Source organism: Bufo gargarizans, chromosome 5, assembly GCF_014858855.1.
Source record: "Bufo gargarizans isolate SCDJY-AF-19 chromosome 5, ASM1485885v1, whole genome shotgun sequence".
Classification (NCBI taxonomy): Eukaryota; Metazoa; Chordata; class Amphibia; order Anura; family Bufonidae; genus Bufo; species Bufo gargarizans.
In genome coordinates this window covers 487780777-487800306 of record NC_058084.1, presented here as the reverse complement: position 1 = coordinate 487800306, position 19530 = coordinate 487780777, and the positions used below count along the sequence as shown (strand labels likewise).

The 19530-nt window shown below is 44.0% G+C and overlaps 1 protein-coding gene across 1 annotated transcript in view; it reads right to left on the bottom strand.

Moving 5' to 3' along the window:
* LOC122937814 (oocyte zinc finger protein XlCOF7.1-like) overlaps positions 1-18954 on the bottom strand; it is a 151784-nt gene extending 132830 nt beyond the window's left edge. The window contains exon 1 of the mRNA XM_044292912.1: positions 18848-18954. The gene's annotated coding sequence lies outside the window, so the exon portion shown is untranslated. The remainder of the gene's footprint in view (positions 1-18847) is intronic.
* Between the last annotated feature and the right edge of the window lie 576 nt (positions 18955-19530).

Genomic DNA, 19530 nt, shown 5'->3' with positions numbered 1-19530 from the left:
TCATTGTTCTTCTCATGTATCAGATTACTAGACGTCTTCTTCACCGTGGAGTAATCCTGTTCATTGAAGACATAATAAATGTCAGTAGTAAAAGGGTATATGTTTCGTCAAAGTGACAGGTACCACGCCCCTTTTACACTGCCCTCTTTTATATCGCTTGATATTAATTTTATATCGCTTGATGTTAATTTTATATCGCTTGATAGTTAAGGTTTATATTAGTTATCACTTCTCAGATTCCTGTTAATATCAGTCAGTTCACAAATGCCTGTAAGGCATATTGCTGAAAATCAAGATTTTCTCAGACCTGTCACAGGCTGTATTCTTGTAATCGAGACGTTTCTAATGCATAGGTCATGACCTCTTACTACAAAAGCTTTGGTCTACAAGGTAGTGACAGCTGTTTAGAATTTCTACGGCCATGCTCATTAAAACGTCTGGACATTCCACAGGCTATATTCATGTCATTGATTTTATTCTACTTATAAAAATCTTGCAGGTCTATAATAAACATATAAATCGTACAGTAATGCCCGATGTCGTGTATTTGTATGCTTTGATAACTTATAGTCTTAGAAGTTTATATAAACTTCATAAAGTCGCCAGGAAATATTTCATTGCAGCTTTATAAATACATTTTGTAATTTTATAACATTTTGATATAAAAGCGAACCACTTTGATATGAATTTATACAGTTGATAAATTTCATTTCATAAAATCTTATTAACCCCATTTAGAACATTGATAAGCTTTTGATATAAAAGCTACCCACTATAAACATATAAATTCTTATAAAACATAATCTAACTAAGCGAGCTACATCAACTAATGAATATGCTAATCGCTACCACCTGGTATAGTTTACAACATGAACAGCCTATATAAACAGGTCCCAGTCTTTGCATTGCTAGCACCGAGATACTTAGGCTCAGAGAGGCATAGGCCCCCAGGACATAAAGACACTTAAAAAGGTAAGCACCATTTGTCTGTTATGCTTTTAAATCTTTCACCATTTTTGAATATGACTCATGAATATGACTTATGTTATCTGTATCTATGTAACGGTGCTTATTTATAGGGTGTAATGCTGTTATAACTAAATGTCTTTTACCGCCTACAAATGTTGCTATATTTTAACTAACAATATCTTTCACTATTTACTGAATATGACTTATGTTATCTGTATCTATGTAACTGTGCTTATTTATAGGGCTTAAAAGCGGTCCTACAAATGTTGCTATATTTTAACTAACAATATACATTTCGTTTAGATGGATTCTTACCAAAATTTATGGGGAGATGACATTATACCCGATGCGCAGCTGCTTATCGTGGCCGATGATTTCTATGAGTCGTACATTAGCGGCGGTGGGGCGCAATTGCTTTCAGACGAGTCGCCCAGTATGGCGCTATCTCATACTGACATTTCAAGCGAACCCGATTACAATCCAACATCTCCTTGCCTGGTCGGTAAGTATAACCATCTTATGCTTTTATTACGTATATTATTTTAGAGCTAGTTATATTTCATGCACGTTTATTACAGACGATCAAATACGAGACATTTTAAGAATTGCGAACAGAGCCGTTGATACTGAAAATACAGAACATTCAAGCATTGAAGTTACTAGCAACAGCAATTCTGACGAGCTAAAGGAGAACGATCCGTCGCGAGTAGTGTTGAGCGAACTTCTGTTTTAAGTTCGGCGTCTAAAGTTCGGCTTCCAGTTAGCGGAGAATCCCGATATGGATTCCGAATTCCGTTGTGGTCCGTGGTAGCGGAATCAATAATGGCCGATTATTGATTCCGCTACCACGGACCACAACGGTATTCGGAATCCATATCGGGATTCTCCGCTAACCGGAAGCCGAACTTTAGACGCCGAACTTAAAACAGAAGTTCGCTCAACACTAGTCGCGAGTTATCGATCTCACAACCCCAGGGCGAAATGAAATGAAACACAGAACGCGTAAGGCTCGATCAACTTCTTTGATGTTGACTGTTTTAAACATTATCTATATTTCTAATACACTTTTAAAAAGCAGCGCTGGAAAGAAAAGTGTATACAATTGATGACATCGCGACACTCTCCGATGATGCCCTACAAAAGCGTCGCAAGCGGGGCAAAGAGAGTAAGGACCAAAACGCATTGCTGCTGTAATATATTTTAAACAATGTCTATAAGTCTAATACTTTTTTTAAATGCAGCTCTGAAAATAAAAATGGCCACGACCGGGGTCTCCAAAGCAGTATCAAAGAAATCTAACACAACGGGTAAGGCTCCCTCTACAGCCGCTCAAAAACAATGTCTATAACTTTTAAGCGGGTATAAACAATGGTGTTTAATCAAACCTTGTAATTTAAAGTTTTTCAGCTGCCGGGTAGTAGCGCAAGTGTCAACAGAACAGTTTCATTCCCCGAACCATTAGAGTTGGTCACCAACGCCCGCGACAGTTGGCTGTCTGAGAATCCCGCAATGCCGATTATCCGCTGTCCTGATGCCCGTAAGTTAATATTACACGGCGCTCTGTTTTAATTAGACCCGCTTGATGTTCTTAATACTTACAGCGGGGCTGCTTGTCTTTAAATTTTTAATAAAAAAGTCATAATGACATATCTATCTATCCATTTATCTATCTATGTATCCATACAGCCAAATACCCCAACTATCTAAATGCTATCAATTTATCCATCTATATATCGATGTATCAATTACCTATCTAATTAGACAGAAAATGAAAAACAAAAAAAATTAGTGGCAATTCTGGAGGAGCTGCTCAGCCCATGACACTGTAGCGTGTCTTTAGTTAGGGGAGCAGCCCGACCGCATGTGGACCGCAGTAATCGACTAACCCCAGCAAAATATGCATACAATGGAGGATATCGACGCGGTCCACATGCACCACAAGAGCAAACTACACAGAATGTAGCAATCATAGAGAACACACAGAGAGAATGCACCAAACAGAGAATGCACCAATGTTTGGTGCATTCTCTCTGTGTGTTCTCTATGATTGCTACATTCTGTGTAGTTTGCTCTTGTGGTGCATGTGGACCGCGTCGATATCCTCCATTGTATGCATATTTTGCTGGGGTTAGTCGATTACTGCGGTCCACATGCGGTCGGGCTGCTCCCCCAATAGAAGACACGCCACAGTGTCAGGGGCTGAGCAGCTCCTCCAGAATTGCCACTAATTTTTTTTTTTTTTTTTTTTTTTTTCATTTTCTGTCTTGTTAGATTTGAGTGTGTTTGCCTTTACTTGGCACTCCAGCACTTTTTTGCACCTGGTAACCTCCCTCACATGGTCTGGTGTGGGTGTGGCTCACGGCCTGGCTTCATCCACATTGTACAACCACAGCATTTATGCTGGGCAATTGTGGGGAGCTTGGCTGTGAGCTGAATTATATCATCCCCAGACCGTGTTCACACCATAGTCAGAGCAGTGGTTAGGACCCCTTGCCATGCTGAGAGCCGTGACGTGGTGCATGATGGGCTCCGATATCTCCATGACTGGAACATATTGGCGAAAGTCTCAGCTTTTAATACCTTTACTTATGTCTTGCCAGCATAGTCAGTTATATCTGTTTGGTGCATTCTCTCTGTGTGTTACCTATCTAATTAGCGAGCTTGAAATTCTTAATACTTATATCTTAATGTTTGTCTTTAAATTTCAGCCAAAAGAAAAGAAAGCAACAAAGCCCGAATCGTTAAAGAGAGACGACGATCGACCACAAAACAGCATCAGGAACAGTTTACACCGATAGCTGGAGTTCTAACAACGCCGCGGCCGGTTCTGCAGAGTGGTGAGCCAACTAGCGTAATAAATGATATTACAGCTTTATGCGACATAACACCAATACCAATACGCAGGATGTAATACCTTGTAAAAAGCGCATCACATTTGACACATGTAGCAACGTACAACAGATAAGCGAACCCCAACTGCGATATGCGCCTCTTGTCCATTCCTGTTATTGTCGGAGTGGAGAGACGTACGACGCGCTGAGGGATATCGCGAAATGTAATGACAAAATGGCACGCGTAGCGTTGCATTTAAAATGTTACGTTAAAGACTCTACGTCTCTAGCGTTTAACAGTCCCAACAAAAATACTGAGGGACAAATACACGCTACGCGTGACAAATGCATACGACTGATTACGCATCTTGACGCTCTTGAAAAAAATCTGCTAGGCAGAGACTGACTAGTGATGACTGGTGGAGGTGGACGCCCTTTTACAAGCGCAAAAACAACTGTAAGTGCTAGGGTTAGAAAGTTAAAACAGGCTATAAAAATCTGTTTTTCAGTTAAACGTTCTAAAATAGCTAGAGAAAAAAAAGGCGTCGCCGGCGTAACAATGGGCCGCCGACGCGTCCGAACAAAATAGCTAGCAAAAAAAAAGACAGGAGTGTCGTAACAAGACTGGTGCGTCGGCTCGTCTGAATGCTGGACAAACACATCAGCAACCGCAGACCGCGCAAGCGGGGCACAGTCGTCCAAACAGCTCGCACACTAATAGACCTTCAAATACGCAATCAAAGCGTATTCAGTCAGGCGACCCACAAAATGACGACAGGCCCTATAACACGGCTATTACAGACGAACCCCCTGAACCACAAAATGTTACATCCGTTTATCTAGAACGTGTCTACCATCAACAGCGTGACTTAGCGAATTTTAATAGTACCATGTACACGGAACACCTCGAAGCCATTCGCTCATTTGTTGACGCTCTTGATGCAATACACGCTTCTATACAGACATTGTTAGATAGGGTTTTACGGGACGCCGATCCGGGTAATTTCATACGTCGGCGAAACGTTTGATTCGATTCTTTCTAATAGGTATTCTAGAGATGGATTTAGAGCCGAAACATTTTTGGACAATATCGCTAACGCTTTACAGAGTAACGCGGAGTGCATAGCCGGTAATACACTTAAACTAGTTGTCACCATTGTTAGGTGCTGCCGTGGTGGGGCCAGAAGACGTTTGGGCGGTGTCGCGTATAGTCGGATTATTGATCGTAAAAAACAACATTTATACGATTTTAATAATTACGATAATAACGTCTGTCTGGCCGCTAGTGTTTACGCTATTTTGGAGGGGGCTGCTTTGAGCGACGTCGCCTTGTTAGAGAAAGCTCGACAACTGCATAGAGACTTACAAATACCTGAGGGGTATTTGGTGTCTTTTACTGACGTTGCTGTATTTGAAAAAAAATTTAACATCACAATTAAAATTTTGTACCACAATAGGGGGCAGTGGCGTTATTATCACACAGCTAAAGAAAAGACCGTCTATATATTGCACCATGAAAAGCATTATTACTAAAAGCTTTTATCAGTTTCGATTATTTTTGCGACGTTTGTTGCACTGTATACAAACATAAATATCGACACGGGTGCATGCAGTTTTGTAAAGCGTGCCAGAGCCCGAATTGTGCGGAGCAGTCTAATGATACACGGTGCCCGATATGTAGGACGTACTGCAGTTCAGAGGCTTGTTTTGAAACACATAGAAACCTGTCACTTAGTGATAAAGCTCTTTGTAAGAAAAAAACTTTTTGCGGATTTTGTTACAAATATATAGACTGCGGCGATGAGCACAAATGTAACGGTTTAAAATGCACCATCTGCGGAGGGCAGGTTGACAAATTTGACGACCATGTTTGTTACATACAGCCAAACAACCCCAAAAAAATGACTGACAAGTACATCTTTTACGATTTTGAATGCATGCAAGAACTAGGCTTGCATATACCCAATTTCATTTACGCAAACACACTATACGGCCCCAACTCCGATTGTCCCTGCAGATAATTACCACAAGACCCAAAAACGCTTTTCAACACCCGCTATTCAGTGGCTCATGTACCTTGAACATGCTGAAGGCATTTCTATACAACACGCGTTAAAAGGGCGGTGAAAAAAAGGGTCGGTAAATATTTTTGGGACGGGTATGCTTTTGTTAACGGTAAACACACCGCTTTTGAATTTCAGGGCTGTTTTTATCACGGGTGTCCTGTGTGCTATAACGAGCAGGACCGCAACGAGCTTACTAAATCGTCCTACGGGCAGCTGTACCAATCTTTCCTAGTCAGGAAAAGCCGACTACAGAGACAAGGCTTTACGGTCCGCGTCCTGTAGGAACACGAGTGGCGGGAAATGATTGCAAACGATTTGGGGGGTCAAAGACTTTCTGATTAAAATGAAATTCCCGACTCCTTTGGATCCTCGTGACGCGCTTTACGGCGGTCGCACTAACGCCATTAAACTTTATCACAAGGTGCAGTCCGATGAAACAGTGCATTATTACCATTTCACCAGTCTGTACCCTTTTGTTAATAAAACTAAGACTTACCCTGTAGGACACCCAAAAATCATTTATGATCATTTTGGCTACATCAAAAAATACTTTGGCATTGCACGCGTTAAAGTGTACTCGCCCAGAGATTTATTTTTTCCGGTCCTGCCTATAAAGCTAAAAAAAACTAATGTTTCCGCTATGTTACACATGCGCCTTGAGCTGTCAGAAAGACATTTGCAGTCACACAGACGATGAGCGTTCCCTAACCGGTACATGGTGCACCATAGAAATAGTTTTAGCTGTTGAAAAAGGTTACAGGATTGCCGAGATCTACGAGATCTGGCATTTTCCGAACACAACAGATGATTTGTTCGCCCCGTACATCAAATTACACCTCAGAGATAAACAGGAGGCTTCCGGTTATCCCAGTTGGTGTAAAACGGATTCTGAAAAAACTGCTTACATCGCGGCATTTTTAAAAAAAGCAGATGTCTGCTTGCGCTCTGATAAGATAGCTGTAAACCCCGCAAAAAGACAAATTTCAAAACTGTTCCTAAACTCTTTGTGGGGTAAGTTTGGCCAGCGTTCTAACTTGTCACGTACCAGCATAGTCACGGACCCTGACAAACTTTTCAAATTAGCTTTTGTGCCGTACTACGACCTCTCCGAGGTTAATTTCATCGATGACGATACGGCAGTAGTCAATTGGCGCTATGTAAAAGAGCGCTACACCCACAACAAAAACACAAAAAATTTTATAGCCCGTTTTACAACCGCCTATGCCAGACTCGAATTATACAAGCTCCTAGACAGGCTACAGGAACGTTGCCTTTATCACGACACAGACTCAGTCATATTCGTGAGTAAGGGGTCTGAATGGAAGCCACCCTTGGGTGATTTTCTCGGTGAACTAACTAGTGAAATACCCGACGATGCCCACATTACCGGATTTGTATCCACTGGCCCAAAGACTTACGGCTACAAACTTAACAACGGGAAAACCGTATTGAAGGTTAAGGGTATAACACTCAATGTCGCTAACACACGGCTTGTTAATTTTGACAGTTTAAAGACCTTGTGTTGGATTACTCACACAACACAGACCCCGAGACGCAGAAAACAATAGGTATCGAGCAAGACGGCATTTACAGCAATAGGAAGCGCTTGACCATAGAGACAAGACAAAGAGACAGCTGACATTACAACGTTGCCTTTTGGCTATTAAACATGACTGCGCAATTTCAACACCCTTTTTCGTGTATTCTAGCAGGACCCTCAAATTCTGGAAAGAGTTTTTTTGTTAAAAATTTATTACTGCACAAGGATACGTTAATGTCGCACAAACCTGATAATGTCATTAGGTTTTACGCCTGTTGGCAGAAATTGTATGATGAACTAACCCGTTTGTTTACAAATATCAGGTTTATCGAGGGGGTCCCGCAAAATTTTACAGACGCTGATCTATTTCCAACGGACAAGGTAAATTTGGCGGTTGTTGATGATCTTATGGAGGCGGCTTGTGAAAATCTTGAAATACAAAACGCATTCACCAAATACGTACACCACAGATATTTGAGCATTATGTATCTCGTTCAAAACGTTTTTTGGTCAGGCCAAGAAAAGCCGAACCATAAATTTAAACACTAAATACATGGTCCTTTTTAAGAACCCTCGTGATAAATTACAGGTTATTACGTTGGCTCGGCAGATGTACCCCGGTAAAACACGTTTCTTTTTAGAAGCTTTTGAAGATGCTACACACAAGCCTTACGGCTATTTACTTGTAGATTTAATATCTGACACGCCTGAGGACCTGCGACTCAGAACCGGTCTGTTCCCACCAGATCTGCCGGTGGCTTATGTGTGCAAAAAGAAGCTCTAAAATGAGGTAGCGCACATCTTTACGGTTATTAATTATAGCGATGCTGGTGCTGTAAGGATGTCGAACAGGATCCGGCGTAATTGGGATCTTTTAAAGGCATTAGTCAAAACAAATCTGAAGGCCCGAAAATCAATATTACGTAACGCCAGTAATGATTTGATATCGGCTATTGGCGAGATTGCGCTCAATATCCTTAAAGGAAAGATCCCTCTTTAAGAGCGACAAAAAAATATTGAAAAAATGGCGTAGGGCTATAAAAGAAATTAAGCGATAAAAAGTACTCCATAAAGGCCTCATGCACACGACCGTTGTGTGCATCCGTGGCCGTTGTGCCGTTTTCCGTTTTTTTTCGCGGACCCATTGACTTTCAATGGGTCCGTGGAAAAATCGGAAAATGCACCGTTTTGCAGCCGAGGCCGTGATCCATGTATCCTGTCCGTCAAAAAAATATGACCTGTCCTATTTTTTTGACGGACAACGGTTCACGGACCCATTCAAGTCAATGGGTCCGTGAAAGAACACGGATGCACACAAGATTGGCATCCATGTCCGTGATCCGTGGCCGTAGGTTGCTTTCATACAGACGGATCCGAAGATCCGTCTGCATAAAAGCTTTTTCTGATCTAAGTTTTCACTCCGTGAAAAAACTCATTTCCGACAGTATATTCTAACACAGAAGCGTTCCCATGGTGATGGGGACGCTTCTAGTTAGAATACACTGCAAACTTGGTACAAGACTGCCCCCTGCTGCCTGGCAGCACCCGATCTCTTACAGGCGGATATGATAGCACAATTAACCCCTTCAGGTGCGGCATCATATCCCCCTGTAAGAGATCAGGGCTGCCAGGCAGCAGGGGGCAGAGCCCCCCCCCCCTCCCCAGTTTGAATATCGTTGGTGGCATAGTGTGCCCCCACCATCGCCCCCCCTCCCTCCCTCTATTGTATTAAATCGTTGGTGGCACAGTGTGCCAACCACCATCGCACCCCCCCCCCCCTCTATAGCAGTAACATTGGTGGCAGTGTGCGGTCTCAACAGTAGAAGATTCATACTTACCTGCTTCTTGCTGCTGCGATGTCTGTGTCCGGCCGGGAGCTCCTCCTACTGGTAAGTGACAGTTCTTTAGCAATGCGCCGCACAGACCTTTCACTTACCAGTAGGAGGAGCTCCCGGCCGGACACAGACGTCGCAGCAGCAAGAAGCAGGTAAGTATGAATCTTCTACTGTTGAGACTGCGCACTGCCACCAATGTTACTGCTATAGAGGGAGGGAGGGGGGGGCGATGGTGGTTGGCACACTGTGCCACCAACGATTTAATACAATAGAGGGAGGGAGGGGGGCCGATGGTGGTTGGCACACTGTGCCACCAACGATTTAATACAATAGAGGGAGGGAGGGGGGGGCACACTGTGCCACCAACGATATTCAAACTGGGGAGGGGGGGGGCGGCCCCCTGCTGCCTGGCAGCCCTTATCTCTTACAGGGGAATATGATAGTACAATTAACCCCTTTAGGTGCCGCACTTAAAGGGGTTAATTGTGCTATCATATCCCCCAGTAAGAGATCGGGTGCTGCCAGGCAGCAGGGGGCAGTCTTGTACAAAGTTTGTAGTGTATTCTAACCTGAAGCGTCCCCATCACCATGGGAACGCCTCTGTGTTAGAATATACTGTCGGATTTGAGGTTCACGAAGTAGCTCATATCCGACAGTATATTCTAACATAGAGGCGTTCCCATGGTGATGGGGACGCTTCAAGTTAAAATATACCATCGGATTGGAGAAAACTCCAATCCGATGGTATAAAAGAACTCCAGACTTTACATTGAAAGTCAATGGGGACGGATCCGTTTGAAATGGCACCATATTGTGTCAACATCAAACGGATCCGTCCCCATTGACTTGCATTGTAATTCAGGACGGATCCGTTTGGCTCCGCACGGCCAGGCGGACACCAAAACGACTTTTTTTTCATGTCCGTGGATCCTCCAAAAATCAAGGAAGACCCACGGACGAAAAAACGGTCACGGATCACGGACCCACGGACCCCGTTTTTGCGGGCCGTGAAAAAAAACTGTCGTGTGCATGAGGCCTTAAAGGAAAGAAGCGCATTGTGAACCAGAGCGGCGGTTTTATAGGAGCTTTGCAATACCTTTAATCACCAGCCTGATAGCTAATACCGCCGGTGGTTCATAATGCAGTATGCAGAGAAAATGTTCCTGGTTTCCAAAAATGAAATGGACAGGCTTAAAAAAACATCCAAGGTGCAGCAGATATACGCCAAACCGCCATACGTCGATTAGATGATGAGATTAGCGAAATACTTAAAAAAAATTAAGAGATACACAGCCGTGTTACAGAGGTACTTAATGCTCAACAAACAGTCCGGTAAAGAAATGTCGGGTATAACCGCGATTACACAGCCGCAAACCGATCAACAAAAATTGTCAAATGCAACCTCAATCAGCACAGATACTAGCGAGATACTTGACAGTATTAATACACGTTATAGAAAAAATGCTGAACTATTGTTAAGTAAACTGTACCGCTCGGGTAATAAGCCGTGCTGGAACGCTATGGGTGAGTTAATTTACAAAGAACAAACTCTAACCGGTTCCAACATTATTGACCCGATTCGAACAGCTACCCAGAGTCATGGGCTGCCTAAGATTAAACCTCACGGTTGGGACTATTTTATGGAGACTATAGCACAGCTGAACGCCCCGTCAACGGTTATCGGTAATACAAGAACAAGAGAACTTTTCGATAATTTGAAAAAGCGGGCGCTGAGTGAGCCCTTTGACGAGGCTCAAAGCCCTTTTACACCCCCGGTGTTATTAACATCGCCTACTGTGTCGCCGCGTGGCTCATTACTACCTAATAAGAGGCTCCCGCCTTTGTTGCAAGCTGCTTGGTCAACGTTGTAAATTTTCTTACTTTGGCGATTGTATATAAACTTTCTTTGTATTAAACATCTTATAATGTTTTTATTTGTTTTCCATACATTTTTACTTTGCATGTATATAAAATGTCTTTGTGTGTAATGTCTTATGTTTTATTTACTATACATAAATCGTTTTAAATAAAGTGTATTCTGTTTTTTCTTTTTACAATATAATTGCTTGATTATTTAAAATTGTATAAACAGTTAGGACGTGTTGTTGAGTAGACGCTGTTTAAAACACTGCTAAAATGCCTGCAAATAGCAAAATATTGCAAAAACAGTACTACACGCCAAAAGCTGTCGGCTCTTATGGGGGCGTTGAATTCTTATTCAGAGAAGTGCGCGACGAGACGATCAGCGAGCTTTTTGTTAAATCGGGTTATTACTCCAATATGCACGACCTCATCAAAGCCATTAATAGCAAACTTGAATCTATAAAAATAACTCCCGATCAACTGCGTCTAAGATACGACGATATTGACAGAACCGTTTATGTAATGAATTCACCAGTATACAAGTTCATGCCTTGTGTGAAGTTGGGGAATATTTTGGGGCTGCCGGGGTATTCACAAGCTCCGCCGCTCAAGAATGTAGACACCGAGCACATCACTCTCCGCTACAAAGGCCCCGGCTTACCTGTTTTATAAAGGGGCTTGCTCTAGTTTCATCAAAAGAGAAAAAAATTAAAATTAATCCCGATATTAAAGCCGTTTTTTATACAATGTTTGTTTGTACAGATATCGTCCAACATCAACTTGTTGGCGATAGTTACGTACAACTTTTAAGAACTGTCGAGTTAGGCTGTAAAAATGGTGAGATAGTCACGCAAAAGTATCACCGGCCGGACTATATACCTGTTTGTAAACATCATTTTGACACGGTTACAATATCGATACTCACGGATCAGTCTAAACCCGTTAAATTCAAATACGTCAAGACTATTACACTTTAGACCGCACGCTGTGACGACGCACTAAAATGTTGTCCCAGAGAGTGTACGGTGACCCAGACGCATATACGCATTATTACATAACGCAAGCCGGTCATGGTTTGGACGGATTTCACGGTACCGAATTCATGCATGGTTCTGGCCTCGCCGGGTTATTTCGGGGGCTGTTCCGTCGTGTCGTTCCCCTATTTAAGAAAGGTGTGGAGCTTGTAAAACCGCACGTGAAAACAGCCGCCCGTCACTACAGCTTCTACCGCCTTTATGGATCGTATAAATAGGTCGACGAAGGGCCAGGAGGGCTCTGGTGTCGTACAAATACGTAAAAAAATGCGTAAAAGAAAACGTGCACGCGCTGCCGTTGTCTTACCAACTTTTATGAATTAAGTAGCACAACCTAAGGCTACATTCACACGTCAGTATTTTTCTATATCCCGATTTTCGGTCCGTTTTTTGCGGATCCGTTGTTCCTGAAAATGTTTCCGTATGTCATCCGTTTTTTGCGGATCCGCAAAAAACGGAAACATGTATAAATTTCAATAAGCAAATAAAGTTGTTTGGATTTCTTTGAAAAAAAATGGAAAAAAAAAAAAAAAAGTTAATAAAAGTTTATAAAATAAAAATTTAATTTCCAGGAATGGAATCCTGTCACGGAAGGTGTACAGGAAACAAGACAACACAAAATGAATATATGACTCACTGGATCCAAAACTAAGGAACAAAAAGGGAGACCCCTGCATCAGACCTGGCACTCTCCCTGACTGCTCAGCCTATGCGAACATCCCAATGGTAGATGATCGCATATCCTCGTACCTTGACTGTATAACACCTGAACACCCTATAATAGTGAGGGGACACGACCACCGGCTCCCTACACTAGACACGGAGGGAGTCAGGGTCACCTGGGATCCACCAAACAGAAAATCAAATTAATGTACAACACTTATCTTGTAGAAGACTGGGAAATAGGATCAGCATGCACACACACTCTAGGAAGTAGTATAAACCGCAAACTGATGCACTATGGGGAGGAATTTAAAGGGATGCAATCAGTCCAACTACATGACAGCTGAGAGAGGCTAACGAGATGAGGAACTGAACAGCACAACAAAGGAAGCTCAAGGAGGAGCTTCTGAAAGGCATCTGTCAGAGCTTCTCAGATGTCTAGTGGTGACAAATCCGCATAAAACGGATGACATACGTAATGACATACGAATGTCTTCCGTTTTTTGCGGATCCATTGACTTTGTATTGTACCAGGATCCGATTTTTGCGGAAAAGAATAGGACAAGTTTTATATTTTTTCGGACAAGCGGAACGGAACGGAAACGGACAGCACACATTGTGCTGTCAGATTTTTTCAAGGACCCATTGAAAATGAATGGGTACAGAACTGGTCCAGATCTGTTCCGCATAAAACGGAACAGATCAGGAATGAAAAAACGGACGTGTGAATGGACCCTAAGAGACGTCGCCGCCAGAAAACAAGAAGTCGTTCACCGAGCGACATCTTCTAGTCAGACGCTATGGCTTTCGTGCATGACGCATCCGCCGAGTACGCCAAATCAGAGTTGGATATCTTTCAAATACCGCCTAAACAAACAAGCATTGAAAAATCGCTTCATGTAGAGGTGCAGCCAATCGCCGCAATCACTGACAATGCCCCTTTGGAATTCTACATCACGGGCAGCGGTGAATATTATTATGACCTTAATAACACATTGTTACACGTCATTTGCAAAATCGTTAGTCCTGAAAACACACCCATACCGGAAGGATCCCGCGTTGCCCTTATTAACTACCCTATAGCGAGTCTTTTTAATCAACTGGATATAACGCTCGGCGATACGTTGATTTCAAGAAGCGACAACCTTTATACGTATAGAGCGTATATAGAGTCCCTAATAAATTATAATTCACAAACTTTAGCGTCCCAATTTACAGCCGGTTTATTCTATAAAGACACAGCGGGACATCATGATGACCGGGTTCTCGACGGACGTAATGAAGGCTTCAGCAAGAGAGCAAAGTATTCCGCCCGATCTAGAAGTGTGGAATTAATGGGCCCCATTTACGCCGATATATTGAATCAACCGAAGTTAATACTGAACGGTTTAGATCTAAAGATAAAATTGACCAGAAACAAAGACACTTTCTGCCTTATGTCGGCCGAGGCGGCCCATTATAAAGTCCAAATACAGCACGCTGTTTGTCAAAAGAGTATCGCCCGCTGTAAGAATCGGTCACAGTCACGCTCTGTTAACAGCTAACGCAAAGTACTCGATCGATCGGGCGTCGCTTAAAGTGTATAGCGTACCAGCCGGTACGCGCATATCTAACCACGAGAATCTTTTCCTCGGAAACCTACCAAAAACAGTAATACTAGCGTTTGTGGATAACGAATCATTTTCCGGGAGTTACCAAAGAAACCCTTTGTGCTTCAACCACTATAATGTGAATTGCGCAGCCTTATATTTGGATGGTCAACAGATCCCGGCAAAACCTTTTCAACCCAACTTCCAAGACGAATCAGCTGTTCGTGAATATATGTCCCTAGTACATATTTCGGGGAAACACAAGGCCGACAACGCTTTAACCGTCGATCAGCACGAGTTTTTGAACGGTTACCACTTTGTTCGCTTTTGATTTATCGCCGGATCAAGAGCCCGGCGGTCATTTCTCGCTAGTAAAAACTGGCAATCTGCGAGCTGAAATTAGATTTGCTGAACCGATTGCGAACACAATTAACATGATTGTATATTCAGTTCATGAAAATAATATTGAAATAATCGGCGGCGGGTATTATATGATTTTCAATAAACATGAATAATTATGAAATTGCCTGTGTGCCTAAAGCTGATATTAACGCCAGGCGCATATTTAAAGGTGTATTCCCGTGCGATTTATTACCGGGGGATAAAATCATCGACAGGCCCGCGGCATACATTGTAAATACGGATAATTCGTATCAGCGGGAGAAGCATTGGATTTTAATTATATTATACCCGAATGATATATCTATTTTTTTTTATAGTTATGGTTTATCACCCGCAAATGAAATATTTCCTGGCGACTTTATGCAGTTTTTATATAAAAATTCTAAAACTATAAGGTATCAAAACAGACAAATACAAGATGCCATTAGTACAGTCTGCGGCCATTACTGTATCTATATCTTACAATGTCTCGCTAAAGGAATATCTTTTGAAAAGGTGTTAAAAATTTTCACTAACGATTTTAGAAAAAATGACCGTATTGTGCGATCATTTGTAACAAAACGCATGAAACGCTTATGTATACGATGCTGTAATTACAATCAAACGTGTCTGTCCCTACGGGACTGTTGCAAATAAGGAAAATGAATAAAGCTTTTTAAACTAATTATATTTGTCATCGTTTGATTTTTAATGCGATTATATTAAATTAATATCAGGCAATAAAATTTTTTATATCAAATAGCACGCACTATAAATTTTATATCAAGCGATATAAACCTAATATCAAGCGATATAAAAGGGGGCGTGGTACCTGTCACTTTTACAAAACATATACCCTCTTACTACTAATGTCACCATGAACATTTCAGAGTCCATCACTTCTACAGCCATATCCACCTGTAATTACCATAGATAATGGTGTAATGTGACATCATCAGAACCTCTCACCTCTCCAGTCACATCCCCTGTAATTACCATAGATAATGGTGTAATGTGACATCAGCAGAACCTCTCACCTCTCCAGTCACATCTCCTGTAATCACCATAGATAACGATGTAATGTGACATCATCAGAACCTCTCACCTCTCCAGTCACATCCCCTGTAATTACCATAGATACTGGTGTAATGTGACATCATCAGAACCTCTCACCTCTCCAGTAAGCAGGAAGAGTATCTCTAGGGTAAGATTTACTATCCTCTCCGCCATCTTGTCCACGTCTCCATCCATTATCTCGTTCTGATGATGTCATCGGACGATCCTATATCACAGGAACCTGAATGGAAGAAGAGGAGTCAATGTAGAATCCGCATGAAATCCCATAGAAATGCTTATAATGACCGGAGATGATGAGGGACATTTGGGTAAAAATCAGAGGAGATGAGGTCTTCTCTCTATTGTCTGGACTGATGACTAGAAGATCTCGTCAGGGCAGTTCCTCCATGTTTGAGGTCACAGCAGTGTAAAGTATGGTGCACCCTCACACGACCCCTACATACAATCCCTGGCTGAAGTGATGATACACCCGACCAATCAGCTGTTTGAGGAGACCGTGGCTCGCCGGTGAGCGCTGCAGTCTTCTCGCAGGTCACCAAGCGCCGTTTTTAGTAAAGTGGTTGTGCTTGATATCGCAGCTGTGACCGGTGAAGGTGACATCACATGGCCTTGGAAGAGACGTAAGAGGTCACCGAGCGCAGCAGCCTCTTCATACAGCTGATTGGTGGGGTCCGGGGAGTAGGAGCCCCCGATCTCATGACCTATTCTGAAGATCGGTCATCAATATGATAATTCCAGAAAGCCCCTTTGTCACCAGTACTTTATAAGAGGGTCTACAGGAATGTCCAGTTCACCCGGAGGAAGTCTTCTGGGCGAACCGGAGACAAGGAGGGAAGACGCCGGTGATGGCGGCCGGACCGGTCATGGAGGGACAGGAAGACGATTTCTGTTCTTCCTTCTTGATCCAATTCATCTCTAGTTCAGGTAAAATATTGACCAACGACCCGATTCTGGGGCCGGAGCCAGACTTTGTTATGTCAATTGGGGCCTTCGATAAAACAAATTGTCCCCAGCAGCTCGAGACCAGATCAGGTTCATCGTTCACATGGAGGCTGCACCGGAAGGAGCGGAACATTAGAACTGCCTGAGCTGTATCTGCAGGACTGACTGGACAGTGAGGGGAACTATAACCTGTGACCACGTAGGTGTGGACTGTGCGGAGCCCCCACGTGGCCTGCAGCATGTGGGACACGCCCTGCGCAAGTTACAAACCAGGACACGAGAAGATGGAATATGAAGAGGGGTCTAGAAAAGCAGCGCGTGGCTCTGCATCTCCAGCCTGGACGGGACCCCTAAGGGCCGGACCTGGTGAGAGATAAGGGGGGGGGGGGGTCCGGTGACGGCCATTAATCGGAGGGAAGCTGAATGGTCCACGGGTCATGGACCTCACAGCCAAACAGGACAGTTACCTAAACAGGACCTCACCCTCCCGGCTGGTACAGAGGGATCCCCAGTGTGATAGGGATGATGGGCAAGTAGTCATGGAGCGGACCATGGGGAACCTCCTCTCTGATTGGTCGTTTATAGTCACATGGTATTTAAAAAGCTGGAAGCAGCAACTGTGAACAAGTAACATTGGATTCTACGGATTTTACATTTTAACGGGAATTTTCAGACCTTTAACCCCTTCATAATCGGGACATTTTCCATTTTTTACTCCCAGCCTTCCCGGAGCCAGAACTTCTTTATTTGCCCTTAACATAGATGACGAGGACGTTAACATCGCCGGACGAGGACTTGTTATTTGTGGGACCAGTTGTACTTTGTAATGGCGCCATTTACGGTTCTACACAATGTAGTGGAAAGCGGGAAAATTCCAACTGGGGGATAAAAAACACACACAATTCCTCCAGTTTTCTGGGTTTTGCGGTCCCAGCGTTTCCTGCCGGTTCCCCTCCTCCTCCGGTCGGTGCGATTACAGCGACACCACATTTATACAGGTTTTCTGGGTTTTATTACTGATGTTTTCTCTGCATCCCCGTCTTCTGACCGCCATGACGTGTGCGGCGCTGTGTGCGCATTCCCCGTCTGGGCTTCTCACTGACGCCGGATTGTGGGCGACGGTTTTATTCTTCCCATTTGCGATAAATCCTTGTAGATCTTAATAGCGGAGGCGCCCGCGGCGCGTGTTGTGTATGTACTTATAACTTTGGGGAGGGGGGGGGGGTTAGAATTTTTTTTTTATCCTGTTTTATAGTTGCAGGTTTTTGCGGCTCCAGGTGCCGTGGTCACGAGCCCCGGTGGACGTGGCGGCTGCTGCTGGATCGGTCCCTGCCGTATAAACATGTCGCTGGTTTTATCCCGTTTTCGGCTTCTCCCTGTGACTTGTGGCTGGATCGGCGGCTCCTCCTCCAGGTCTGTCATAGGGCGTCCACTGGGAGACCCTCCCCCGCAGCAGGACCAACCCCGTCACATCCAGCAGACTGCGGGGAGGATCCTGCGGCACTCATAACAGACTGCACTACTGAAGCACCAGCTGCGACAGGCATCATACACTGCACTACTGAAGCATTAACTGCCACAGACATCATACACTGCACTACTGAAGCATCAGCTGCCACAGACATCATACACTGCACTACTGAAGCATCAGCTGCCACAGACATCATACACTGCACTACTGAAGCATCGGCTGTGACAGACATCATACACTGCACTACTGAAGCATCAACTGCCACAGACATCACACACTGCACTACTGAAGCACCAGCTGTGACAGACATAATACACTGCACTACTGAAGCATCAGCTGCGACAGACATCATACACTGCACTACTGAAGCATCAGCTGCCACAGACATAATACACTGCACTACTGAAGCATCAGCTGCCACAGACATCATACACTGCACTACTGAAGCATCAACTGCCACAGACATCACACACTGCACTACTGAAGCACCAGCTGTGACAGACATCACACACTGCACTACTGAAGCCCCAGCTGTGACAGACATCACACACTGCACTACTGCCTGCGGCCCCCGGCTCCCCGGTACCTGCTCCTCATGCCGGGGCTCTCCCTCCCGCTGTCCGGACATCAGAGCCTCTTTACAGGACGTTTCCAGCAGAACTTTCTCTTTCCCTCAGGTTCCTGGAGGTTTCCTCTCCCAGCATGCTTTGCGGTGTGACGTCACAGGGCTGGCACCGCCCAGCACACTGGTCAGTCATCACTAGACCCGCCCCCTACACCTCCGGCGGCCATGTTAGTACACCCAGACATGGCTCCTGCTCCTCTCCTCACATCACTGAGGGCCACAGGCGCTTCCCTCACCATCTCCAGAGCCCCAAACACTGGGAGCGGCCAGCACAGCCGTATCTAAGCCTCTCATGTGAGATACAGCCTGCAAAGCTGTGTATCTAATCCTATCCTGTGTGATACTGTCTGCTGAGCTGTGTATCTAATCCTATCCTGTGTGATACTGTCTGCTGAGCTGTGTATCTAATCCTATCCTGTGTGATACTGTCTGCTGAGCTGTGTATCTAATCCTCTCCTGTGTGATACTGTCTGCTGAGCTGTGTATCTAATCCTCTCCTGTGTGATACTGTCTGCTGAGCTGTGTATCTAATCCTCTCCTGTGTGATACTGTCTGCTGAGCTGTGTATCTAATCCTATCCTGTGTGATACTGTCTGCTGAGCTGTGTATCTAATCCTCTCCTGTGTGATACTGTCTGCTGAGCT